Source organism: Elaeis guineensis, chromosome 10 (assembly GCF_000442705.2).
Source record: "Elaeis guineensis isolate ETL-2024a chromosome 10, EG11, whole genome shotgun sequence".
In the NCBI taxonomy this organism is placed as follows: Eukaryota; Viridiplantae; Streptophyta; class Magnoliopsida; order Arecales; family Arecaceae; genus Elaeis; species Elaeis guineensis.
The window spans coordinates 76,829,892-76,841,101 of NC_026002.2; the positions used below are offsets into that span (position 1 = coordinate 76,829,892).

General features: G+C 37.7%; 1 pseudogene; it reads right to left on the reverse strand.

Moving 5' to 3' along the window:
• Positions 1–4,557: 4,557 nt before the first annotated feature.
• Positions 4,558–4,655, reverse strand: LOC140852258 (small nucleolar RNA R71; annotated as a pseudogene).
• Positions 4,656–11,210: the final 6,555 nt, after the last annotated feature.

Consider the following 11,210-nt stretch of genomic DNA (forward strand, 5'->3'; position numbering starts at 1 on the left):
GGAGGTAAAGGCTATCAATTCATAAAAATAGTGGGAGGACCGTTAGACTAAAGTCCATGTCTTTAAAATTAAAAATAATTTATATACTAATAGGCTAATATTTTTTCTTTCAGTTATAACCAACACACTATCCCTCCGTGTGCTGTTGGACAGCGACAAGCTCATCGGACCCAACTTTGATAGCTGGTATCGAAAGTTGAAGATCATCTTGAAGCACGAGAGGATTGTATATGTCCTTATGGATGAGGCACCTAAAGAACCTGCAGCCAATGCTCCTCGTATCGTGAGAGACACTTACGTAAAGTGGTTCAATGACTGCACAACTATGTATTGTGTGATGAGGGTAACTATGAACGACAAACTTAGCTATAAGTTCGAGGATGTGCAGTCAGAGGAGATCATTCAAATATTGAATGAGTCCTTCGGTACCCCTGAGGATGCAGAGAGACATAAAATCTTCTGCATAGTGTTCAATGCCTGTATGTGAGAAGGGACTTCAATCATCGATCATGTATTGTACATAATTAAGCAGATTGAATGTCTTAGCAAACTTGACTTTCTGTTGCATGAACAGTTAGGCAAGGATGCTATCCTCAATTCGCTACCAAAATCCTACCACCCTTTCTCAGTCATTATAGAATGACGAAGCCTGTGATGAACTATCATGGTTTGCTAGGGTTACTACGGACTTTTGAGAAGGACCACCAGCTCCAGAAGGAGCCAGTAAATTTAGTGAGAGGTTCATCTACAGGGCGTCGATCCTCTAGGAGAGAAAAGAAGAAAAAGATGTAGAAATTCCATGCTGTCGATCCTAAACAGAGTAAATCGTCAAAAATTGACAAGAGCCAGGTAGAGTGCTTCTTTTGTAAGAAGCTGGATCATTGAAAAATAAATTATCCTGCTTATATAGCCACCCTTGACCCAAACAAGTCTAAAAATATGAAAAAAAAATAAATGGTTACTTCGCAAGGTACTAATATGATAACACCTTATAATTTTTTTATTTGTGATACTATTATCTGGGTATTGAATATCGAAAGTCTTATTAATATATGTAATTTATTGTAGAGACTACAGGTAAGTAGAAAGTTTTGAGAAGATGAATATTTTCTTAATGTTGGAGATGGACGTCTTGTTCCAGTTCTGGCCTTGAGAACTTTGCAGCTTGTCTTCGAGTCTAGTAATGTCATGTTAGATGATTATTATTATTGTTCCTCTTTTATGATGAATATCATCTCTGTAGGCTTTTTGGCCAAACTTGATTACAAGTTTATAATAAATATTGATTTTTATGATATCATCATGAATGATACTATAATTATGCATAGATAATTAAAACATGACATATACATAATATCACGGCCTGTTAGTGTAATGTACACAGTCAGTAAATGCCTTAAGTTAAACAATGTCAATGAATCCTACCTTTGACATTATAGGCTTGGTCATGTGAGCAAGAATAAGATTGATAGGTTGATCAAGGAACATATCCTTGAGATAGATGATTGTGAATTATTGTCTACCTGCGAGTCCTGTCTACTTGGTAAAATGACTAAGTCACCTTTTAAAAAAAAAGGTGAAAGAGCCAGCGATGTCCTAGGTCTAATACATACTGATATATGTGGACCTATGAACATAAGTGACAGAGGAGGATACTTCTACTTCATTAAGTTTACAGACTATCTATCGAGGTATGGGTATGTCTATCTTATGAAGCATAAGTCAGAATTATTTGAAATGTTTAAATGATTTCGTGCTGAAGTAGAGAAACAAACTGAGAAGAGTATTAAGACTCTTCGATCAGACTGAGGAGGTGAATACCTCACCAGTGAGCTCCTGACATATTTGGAAGAGAATAGGATTCTCTCACAGTGGACCCCTCTTGGAACATCATAATATAACAGGATGTCGGAAAGGAAGAATCAAATCTGGTTAGACATGGTTCGATCTATGATGGATTTTGTGAGTCTGCCAATCTTCTTTTAGAGATATATGATAAACACTTAATTTAAGTCATTTAAAGCAAAAAATTATATTTAATTTATTTTATTTATTAAGAATTTGATGCTTCTTTTTATGTTTTACAGGAAAGATACTCGTCGATACAAAGAGTCCGATTCATAGATCAAAAAGACTCAAGTTTGAAGAAAATTAGACTTAAAAAAAAATTAAAATAAAAGAAAGATGCATCCGGTATTATAAAAAATGAAGATACTATGCAAGAAATCCAAAAAGGATATAGATGTCATTGTGAAGAAACAAAAGCTTCTTTTTAGAAGTGGAATAAAAAAAAAGGTAGCGTGAAGTTGTTCCTGGGCGCGCGCGTGAGCACAGCGGGCGAGTGCACAGTGCGGATGCGGTGTGAGCGCGGGCGGATGCGAGCAGGCACGTGCACAGCGGGCACGACAGCGGGCACACGGGACGGCGGGTTCGTGGGGAGATTTGGCATGGCAGACACAGCGGCGAACAAATTAAAGAAAAAAAATTTTATTTGGAAATGCTTCAAGTGGAAAAATTTGTATTTTCTTTATCTGTTTGTGATCTTTTCATCTCATCCATCTATTTTTTAGTCATTAGTATTTTCTTTAGTCCCACATCGGAAAATCATGTAAAACTCCTCCCTCTTAACACCTATAAAAAGGCTTTTGTATTCCCATTGGAAGGGGGGAGCCCAAAAATTCTTCTAGAGCCTTGCATAGAGGAATAGAAAGGGACTACTTTATGAGCAGCTAGGCTAGCAATCTCGAGAGTGGAGAAGAAATTTTGTAACGACACAGAGATGGTTTATTGTTCTAAACTTTCCTGTATTTTTTTATATGCAATAAAGATTATGCTTTTTATTTAAATTGTCATGAGTTCTTTATTTGCTCCCTTTCATATGCTTTTATTTATACTTTCTTGTTAGATTAATATTAAGAACAACTTTTACTTTCCGGAGACGTGCCGTGATCTACGGATACGGAGCGTGCCGAGGAAAGAAGAGTTGTTTATATAGTACTTTCTGGAGACGCACCATGATCTACGGGTATGGAGCATGCCGAGGAAAGACAGATATTTTTCCTAAGATTAATCATATCTATTTAATTTAAAAAAAAAGAGATACAACTCTACTAGTGCAAAATTAATTCAAAACTCCTGAGCTCTTTATTTTCTAATTACATCAATTTTAAGATAATTTATTTTCTAAATCAAAAATAATATTTCTTTCTTTTATTTTGCAATCTCAACTTAGCTCAAGGTCCCTGAGGATACGATCTCGACTCATCCTACCTACGTAGTGAGTAGAGTTATTTTTAGTGCTATCAACGACTACGCATCAAATTTTGGCACCGTTGCCGGAGACCTTGGCATGATTGAAAAAAAAAAAGCCACTGACATTTCATAACACTTAACTAAAATAGCGTAACTCCAAATATAAAAATTTCTAACTTGATTGGACACCTTGTTTCTTTGCATTTCATCTCCATGATTAACTTTAAGGGTGCAACCCATTAACTAAGATAAGGTAGGGATTTGATCACCCTTCCTTGGCCCACAAATCACTCCCTTGCATTTGCATAACCTAGACCTTAATCTAAAATCAACTAGATGTCAGCCCTAGGAATTTCGAGCTCAATAGGATAAGAAAGCTCAGAGTTGAACCGAGTGCGGATTGGTTAATTGCTCGATGTCTAAGGCAAGTGGTTAAAGAAAGTGGTTTTCAATTGGTTCCATTGACTGACCTGGCCAACTCAGTTGGTGTCTAAGAAAAGCAACGAGCAGGGAACCTCCCACATCTTACGCTTATCTGGCCGAGTCAGTTAGTCAGTCTTGAGCTTGGAGTGTTCAAAGGTGGTCTTGAAAGTTAGGAGCTGTCTAGATCTAAGTTAACCTTAGGATAGAGAGTCTATGCTTGTTTAAGTTGATTGCAATTAACATCTAAATATTAACTAATTTCTTCCTTTTCATAGATTTAAGATTCTTAGGTTCTTCTCTTTAGATTTTCTTCATTCTTTTCTCACTTTATTATAAAAATATATATATTATAAAAAGAAAAATTTTTTGTGTTTTCTCTACAGTATAATTGTAAGGTGTATGCTTGGCCGTAGATCGTTACGACCAGAAATCCAACCTTTTGATCCAGAAATAGAAAGAACCTTTAGAGCCAACAGATGTAAAAATATGGACCGAAATCAGGAGAATGATCCACCCAAGCAACTGAAAGAGTACTTTACTCCTTCCACATATACCTACTCTCCTTGTATTCAAGTGCCCCCTGTGGAGGCCACTCAATATGAAATTAAGTCCAGTATAATCCAAATGTTACCTTCATTTTATGGACTTAGTAATGAGGACCCTTATAAACATCTTGAAGAATTTCTTGAGATATGCTCAACTGTCAAAATTCACAACTTCTCCGATGATGCTTTTAGGTTAAAATTATTCCCTTTCTCACTTAAGGACAAATCCAAATACTGGCTACATACTTTGGATTTCATGACTATATCAACCTGGGACCAGCTGCAAGGAGAGTTTCTCAAGAAATATTTTTCCATAGGAAAAACTAATCAAATAAGGAAAGTCATAACCAGTTTTTTCCAATTAGATGGAGAAATATTTCATGAAATGTGGGAGAGATTAAAGGACCTTATTAAAAAATATCCCCACCATGCTGTACCCAAGTGGCAGTTAATCCAATATTTTTATGATGGGCTCTCTGAAAGACATCGACAAATGGTCGATGCATCATGCGGTGGGACATTCATGCTGAAAAGTGAGGATGAGGCATGGCAACTATTTAAAATTTTAAGTAAAAATTTATTACATCATACGTCTGCCTCTATTAGAGATAAACCCATGTTAAACCCAAAGAGAGGTGGAATATATGAAGTAGGAAATGCCATAGATATCCATCATAAGGTAGATGAACTGTCCCAAAAAATAGATCGTCTTCTAAATACTGGACAATCCCCGATTCCACCTAACCCAATCCAAGAAGTTTGTGCATTGTGTGCAAGTCCGAACCATTTTGTTAGTGAACGCCTAGCCACATCTCAATTTTCTGAGTTTGTGCATGAGCAGGTTCAGCAAGCTCAAGTCCAACAAGCTCACAGATCAGGAAACGATCCATATTCGAACACTTATAACCCCGGCTGGAGAAACCATCCAAATTTTTCCTGGAGACCACAACCAGTGGTTGGCTCTGCCGCATCTCGACCTCAATATCAGGACCCAACATATAGGTATGGACCATATCATCAATTTCAAAATGTTCCTCAACCGTCTACTACTGATCACAGCTCAGCTTTTGAGAAAAAAGTTCTGAAAGCACTAGAACGATTAGAAGTCAACACTCAGACCCTTAACTCCCACACACAATCCATTGCTAAGCTAGAGACCCAAATAGGTCAACTAGTGACTGCATTCAGTAGGAGGGAAGGAGAAAAATTTTCTAGCCAACCCGAGAGCAACCCAAGAGGGCAATTTGTGATTGAGAGCTCTAATATCCCAGAAGCTTTTTCTGAACATGCCAAATCAATCATGACTCTGAGAAGTGGGAAGGTCATTGAACATACTAGTAAAACCAATGAGACTGATCCTAAACCTCTAACCAAAGCCAAATCACCCAAGAATAAGGAGGACCTAAAAATAGAGAAGGAACCAACTGCACCGGAATCATCTTACTTGCCTAAAGTCTCATTTCTGGATGCCCTGAAAGCCCCTATTCCTGTAGATAAGAAGGGAGGAAAACTCGATGAGATGTTGGAATTATTTAAGCAAGTCCAAATTAATCTTCTCCTTCTAGACGCAATCAAACAGGTCCCTGCTTATGCCAAATTTTTGAAGGATTTGTGCACCCAAAAATGTAAATCTAGATCACAAATCTCATAGAAAGTACGTCTCACTGAACAGGCTAATTCTGTCTTCCAGCATACCACTCCTCCAAAGCTTAAGGACTCAGGAGCCCCCATCATTTCCTATGTTATAGGAGATTATCACATTGAAAAAGCTCTTCTGGATTTAGGGGCAAGTGTGAATCTTTTACCTAGTTCGGTGTATGAACTTTTTAGATTCGGAGAACTGAAACCCACATCAGTCACATTGCAGTTAGCCGACAGATCAATTAAGGAACCACGTGGAATGCTTGAGGATGTCTTGGTCAAGGTAGATGAGTTTTACTTTCCAGTTGATTTTCTGGTTCTCGATATGAAATTAAGTGACAACCCCAGACAAATTTTCATTATCTTAGGACGACCCTTCCTAGCTACGGCAAATGCATGCATTAATTGTAGGACAGGAGTCATGGATGTATCATTTGGGAATAAGAAACTAAGACTGAATGTGTTTGGTACTTCCCAAGGACCATCAATGGATAGTTGCTTCGAAGTAGATACACTAGAAGATATTATAGAAGATGCAACACCCATAATTCTAGCACCAGACCCCTTAGATACTTGCTTGGCTCACTTTGGAGTGTGTGACTTTGAGGAATATATGAAAGAAGTTAACATCTTGTTGGATACACCACACTATAAAACCACTCCTCCATGGACAATCAAGTATGAGCCATTGCTCACATTAGCCAGTACACTAATAGTCCCATCTTTAGAATCACCACCTACATTAGAATTGAAACCCCTTCCTGCTACGCTCAAGTATGTATTTCTAGGACTCAATGACACCCTCCCGGCAATCATTGCATCAGACTTGACCCCTAATCAGGAAGCACAATTGGTTGGTATTCTGAAGGAACACAAAGAGGCTATCGGTTGGTCCATTGCCGATTTAAAAGGAATTGACCCCTCCATTTACATGCACCATATTCATTTTGAGGAACATGCCAAACCCCATCGAGATATGCAGAGGAGATTGAACCCAAATATGTGTGAAGTAGTAAAGAAAGAGGTGGTAAAGTGGTTAGATGCTGGAATCATCTACCCCATATTCGATAGTAAATGGGTCAGTCCCACTCAAGTAGTACCTAAGAAATTTCGTATTACTGTGGTTGAGAACGAAGAAGGTGAACTACTTCCAACTCGCATATCATCTGGATGGCGAGTATGCATAGATTATAGAAAACTGAATGCCGTTACTAGGAAGGACCATTTTTCATTGCCCTTCATCGACCAAATCCTAGAACGGTTAGCAGGACAAAGTTCTACTATTTTCTTGATGGTTATTCAGGGTACAATCAAGTACCTGTATTTCTAGATGACCAAGAAAAGACTACCTTCACCTGCCCCTATGGCACCTTCATTTTTCGGCGTATGCCGTTCGGGCTTTGCAATGTACCCGCTACATTTCAACGGTGCATACTGGCCATTTTTTCGGATATGGTGGACAAATATCTTGAAGTTTTTATGGATGATTTTTCTGTGTTTGGAACCACCTTTGAGGATTGTCTCCATAATCTTTCTAAAGTTCTTAAACGGTGTATGAAAATAAATCTTATCCTAAGTTGGGAAAAGAGCCATTTCATGGTGCGGAAAGGAATTATATTAGGACATATTATTTCTGAAAGAGGGATCAAGGTAGATAAAGCCAAAGTTGAGGTCATTTCAAAACTACCACCCCCTACTTCGGTCTGACAAATACGATCCTTCTTAGGTCATGTCGGATTTTATAGACACTTCATCAAAGACTTTAGCAAGATTTCAAGACCCTTGTGCAATCTGTTAGCCAAGGATACACCATTTGTCTTTGATGAAGACTGTTTGAAAGTATTCAACACATTACGAACAGCCCTGACAACAGCACCCATAATAAAACCCCCTGACTGGTCCATTCCATTTGAGATTATGTGTGATGCCTCTGACTTTGCAATAGGTGCCGTCTTAGGCCAAAAAATCAATAAAGAGCCACATATGATCTATTATGCTAGTAAGACTCTTTCTGATGTCCAATTAAACTACACCACAACAGAAAAAGAGCTACTAGAAGTAGTGTTCGTCCTTGAAAAATTTTGCTCATATCTGTTAGGGTCTAAGGTTCTAGTTTACTCTGATCATGCGGCTCTGAAACATCTCCTCTCAAAGAAAGATACTAAACCGCGTTTGATCAGATGGATCCTTCTTTTACAAAAATTTGATCTGAAAATCCGAGATAAGAAGGGTTCTGAGAATGTGGTAGCTGATCACATCTCCAGGATCTTAGTTGAACACACGATAGGCATAGATGAGGTCAAAAAAAAATTTTTTGACGAACAACTTTTCGCAATCTCCTCTAGCCGTCCTCCATGGTTTGCCCATATTGTCAATTACTTGTCAACAGGACAAGTACCTTCTCATTGGATAAAACAAGAAAAGGATCGATTTTTCTCGCAAATTAAACATTATTTTTGGAAAGAAACTGAACTATTCAAATACTGTCCTGACCAAGTTATTCACCGTTGTGTCCCCGAGAGTGAATTTCAAAGCATTCTCACTTTTTGCCATTCTTCGGCATGTGGGGGACATTTTAGTGGAAAAAAAACTGTAGCAAAAGTGCTGCAGAGTAGATTTTATTGGCCAACACTTTTCAAGGATGCACATGAATTTGGCCAAAGTTGTTTGCGATGTCAGCAAACAGGAAATTTATCCAAGAAGGATATGATGCCGCTGACCCCCATTTTAGTAGTAGAAATCTTCGATGTTTGGGGGATTGATTTCATGGGACCTTTTCCAGCCTCATTTGGATTTGAATATATTCTGGTGGTAGTTGATTACGTATCAAAATGGGTGGAGGCAATAGCTACACGGACTAATGATAATAAAATTGTAATTAGTTTTATCCAACAAAACATCATTAGTCGATTTGGCTTCCCAAGGGTGATCATTAGTGATGGGGGGACTCATTTTACGAATAAATATTTTGAAGCACTTATGAAAAAATATAATATTTCACATAAAGTGGCCACACCATATCACCCCCAAACTAATGGTCAGGTAGAGGTGTCAAATAGGGAGATTAAACATATCCTAGAAAAGATGATTAGGTCCGATAGAAAGGATTGGTCTCTTCGCTTAGATGATGCACTATGGGCTTACCGTACTGCTTTTAAAACACCCATAGGAATGTCTCCTTATCGACTTGTATTCAAAAAAGCTTGTCATTTGCCGGTGGAATTGGAACATCGTGCATTTTGGGCCATACGACAATTTAACTTTGATATGAAAAATGCAGGTTCCAATAGGAGACTCCAATTAAATGAACTTGAAGAGCTACGCAATGAAGCGTATGAAAGTGTCAAAATTTATAAAGCTCGAACTAAAGCATACCATGATAAATTTATTGCACGAAAAATGTTCGAGCCCAATCAAAAAGTTTGGCTCTTCAATTCTAGGTTGCGTCTGTTTCTTGAAAAACTTCGCTCACGTTGGGACGGACCTTTCATTGTAACTTAGGTATTTCCTCATGGAGCTATAGAACTCAAAAATCCTAAACAGGGGAACACTTTTAAAGTGAACGATCAGCGATTAAAACCTTATATAGATGGAATTAGTGATGGAGAATTAATTGAATCTGTTGATTTAGTGGATCCAAAACCGCCATAATACTCAATTCAGTCTGGCTGAAGACGTAAAACTTAGCACTTGTTGGGAGGCAACCCAACGATTTCATATTTTTTACTTTACCGTAGCTGCAGGAATTTAGAACAAGAGCCTATTAATCAATGAAGCTATCTTCAACTTCTGAAGCAAAATTATCCCAGGTGCACTCTCTCCTTTTATTTTCTTTGCTTTTCTACTCCATTGAGGACAATGTAGATTAAGTTGGAGGGGAAGAAAATTAATCAAATCCTCGAGTATGGTCAGAAATAATGAGTTTTGTGTATCCAAATTTTATTTTGAGTCAATTAGGCATCCTAAACAATGAATGATTAATGGTCAAGATAATTTTAGAGATACTGAGGAATAAATTATTAAGAAAATCCAATGAATAGTAGGGTTTAGACTAGACCAAATTTTAGGAGTGATTCTACAACCCTCTTCTTACTGATCTCAATAAAGAATCTGCTTCATGAGAAATTGGGTGGAAAGGTCGAGGTATGCAAAAATTCTCCTTAAAATTTACCTAAAAAAAAAAAAATAACAACAACAACAACAACAACATTGGTTTCCTACTGAGTAACCGGACCCTTTCGCCTAAGTAAGCGTTGTGGTTCGCGTAAAAAAGTAGGCAATGTTAAAAAAAAAAAAAATATTAAGGGGACTAAATTGCAAGAAGATAATAAACCTCTTTCTCATTAAGTTAGAGGATTTAAAGAGTAAAGTGGGGAGTTGGTGAAAGAAAAGCTCTTGAAATTTCTTTAGTTAATACTCAGCCACTAATTGGGTCAAATTGATAATCCAATGAAATATCTCTTTAATGGTCTGATCAGGTATCATCTATCTTTTGGAATGCCTAACCTAACTTTTGATTTAAGACCGAGTCGGTACACAATACTGATATATCTATTTTACTCGAGGACGAGCAAAATTCAAGTTGGGGGGGTGTGATAAACACTTAATTTAAGTCATTTAAAGTAAAAAATTATATTTAATTTATTTTATTTATTCAAAATTTGATGCTTCTTTTTATGTTTTACAGGAAAGATACTCGTCGATACAAAGAGTCCAATTCATAGATCAAAAAGACTCAAGTTTGAAGAAAATTAGACTTAAAAGAAAATTAAAATAAAAGAAAGACGCATCCGGTATTATAGAAAATGAAGATACTATGCAAGAAATCCAAAAAGGATATAGATGTCATTGTGAAGAAATAAAAGTTTTTTTTTGGAAGTGGAATAAAAAAAAAGGTAGCGTGAAGTTGTTCCTGGGCGCGCGCGTGAGCACAGCGGGCGAGCGCGCGGGCCAGTGTGCAGCGCGGATGCGGCGTGAGCATGGGCGGACGCGAGCAGGCGCATGCACAGCGGGCACGCAGGACGGCGGATTCGCGGGGAGAATTTGGCATGGCAAACACAGAGGCGAGCAAATTAAAGGAAAAAATTTTTATTTGAAAATGCTTCAAGTGGAAAATTTTATATTTTCTTTATCTGTTTATGATCTTTTCATCTCATCCATCCATTTTTTAGTCATTAGTATTTTCTTTAGTCCCACATCGAAAAACCATGTAAAACTCCTCCCTCCTAACACCTATAAAAAGGCTTTTGTATTTCCATTGGAAGGGGCGAGCCCAAAAATTTTTCTAGAGCCTTGCATAGAGGAATAGAAAGGGACTACTTCATGAGCAGCTAGGCTAGCAATCTCGGG